Genomic DNA, 2500 nt, shown 5'->3' on the forward strand with positions numbered 1-2500 from the left:
TTTTACTCCAGCTGGGGAGCAGTTATCCGCACCACGTCAGTCACTGATTCGGCATCAATTGTGCTTATCCAGGCTGAAATTCGTTCACAACGTCTGGCTATAGGTCAGTGCCAGATGTTTCTTAATAGATGGGCGGTAGCAAAATAGACAGATTGTGGGAATGTCGTAAAAAGGGACAGAATTTTTATCTTAATGTGTCATAATTGTGAGTCCTCATCCGCATGGACATTATATATACACATTATATACATATACATAGATGCACAAATGTTAAGCAGCACATCTGATAAAATCTCATTGGAAACATCTTGAAAGTGTTTTGTTACCATGCCTTACTACAGTATATTATCTTTGATGTCCAACACATGTATTTCTAACAACCATTAACCCTCATAGTATGTTACTGGAATGCAAAATAAATTATCAACGGCGATGAAAACATTGACGCCGGCCATGGTTCAGACTTATATATCTGGGCATAGAAAAGGGAAATAGATATTACAGAATATTAATTGACATGTCCAAAAACTATAATTCACGACATTAAGCTTCGATAGTAGCCTCTGTAATTCACATTAGTGGTTGGTGTGTTTAAAGGAACAAAATCTTGTTTTGTGTATTGCGAAAACGAATAAGTATAAGCAGTGCACTTGTCTATATTCTAGTTACTAACCTCAACATTTATGCTCAGGCTAATTGGTGTTTAATATTAATTTTTGTAAATATTATTCATTATGACAGATATCAGAAATTAAATGTAAACTGATATTCATTGGCTGTTATTTTACAGCATAATTTTGTTCTATTTTTTATATAGAACATTAGTAACTGCTGTTCATTATGATTACATTATTACCATTATTGTTGGTGTTGCTATTATTATTGCTATCATTACTGTAATTATATTCAAATATTATCACTATCATAATCTTAAGATTTATTTATCAGTTTGATTCACTGTATGTAGAAAACGTATGAATATCTTCACAACACAAGAGATACATTTAACCGGTTTCGAACAGATCTCCGTCAGACAAATGGTCTTATTTTTCTGACGGAGATATATCCGAAACCGTATAAGTACATCTCTTGCACCATACCTTTTCTGTATTTGTCGGTCATTCTTGATTTTGTTACTTTTGTCTTTGTTCTCGGTCAGAAGCACTAACTCTATTTTTTCCTGTTAATACGTCAGAGGGAATTACTTTAGGACATAAGACATCTGTTGACTCATTTCTCTACTGGAATACAAGAGGCAGGAAAGTAAACTGTAGATGTTATTCAAAAAGTAGAAACACCCTTCCTCTGATATTAAAACTGCTGAGTGGCGTGTAGTTGCATCAAGTACACCTCCTCTAACGATATCATATTCTACAGTAACTCTTTGCATCAAGTACACCATCGGTCTATCCCATCTACAGGAAATCTTTGTTTTTATTTGCTCGCGCTGTACGGTCTTGCTTGTCCTGTCGTTGTGAATAGGAAGGTGGAGCACGCAGAAGCACAGGTTAGTACTTGAGATAAGGCTGTGAGGCAGTCTGTGAGATTAATTGGGCTTCAGTGAATATTGTAATTTGCCTCATTTAATGGTTTAATTGAATGGCCTCATGGTTCTCCTTGTCCTTTTATCGAACTCTGGAACCAAACTCAAGTTCGGGATTATCTTCCGTTTGGCCAGGGTCAGGCTCACTATCTGGGGATGTAGAGGAGTCAGATTCAAAGAGTGTATTACGAAGATCCCGTTGTATTTTTGTGTTTCTGTTTTTTTTTTTTTTTTTCGAAGGAGATGATCTATTTTCTGTGATAGTCTTAGGAAGTGTTGAGTATCATTATGCAGATATAACACCATGAAAACGACACTGAACCCTGTCCAAAGACACTTAGCGGTGTAACAGAAACTGAACTATTATCTGTAACTTACGGACCGGGATAATTATGGCCAAAGTTCGTCTAATTTTAAAAATACCATTTATATGTAAAGATCAGTATTGAGCATTAGATGATTAGTATAAATACGATATCTGGCGAATCGGAGTGAGTTGCCAGTTCATTATTTCTTGAGATAGGACGCTCTATGCTGGAACCCCAGTTTCAGAGAACCCCAGTATATACGCTCCAACCCCACCCCCGCCCCTCCCAGTAAGATTTAATAAGATAATTACTCAGGATTATTCGGATGCCTGTCATATACGTCAATGGGTGCGCACTTGACAGCTCCTTTTAGTTCCTATATTACCATGCAAAAGCTCTAGAATTAGACTGAAAACACGATTTTGTTCGATCTCTACATAATGGTAATTCATTGCTTGACAGACAAAGCACGCGGGTTATAGGCGAGGTCAGATCACGCAAGCACCAACTGGGATGGTAAGAGCAATGTCTGTATTATTTGGACCTATAGGTCACGCCTAACCATTTCTCTCTCGCTCTCGCTCTCTCTCTCGTTCTCTCTCTCTCTCCCTTTCTCTTTCTCTCTGTGTATGTCTATGCCTCTACAAAA

The sequence above is a fragment of the Penaeus chinensis genome, chromosome 6 (assembly GCF_019202785.1).
Source record: "Penaeus chinensis breed Huanghai No. 1 chromosome 6, ASM1920278v2, whole genome shotgun sequence".
NCBI lineage: Eukaryota > Metazoa > Arthropoda > Malacostraca > Decapoda > Penaeidae > Penaeus > Penaeus chinensis.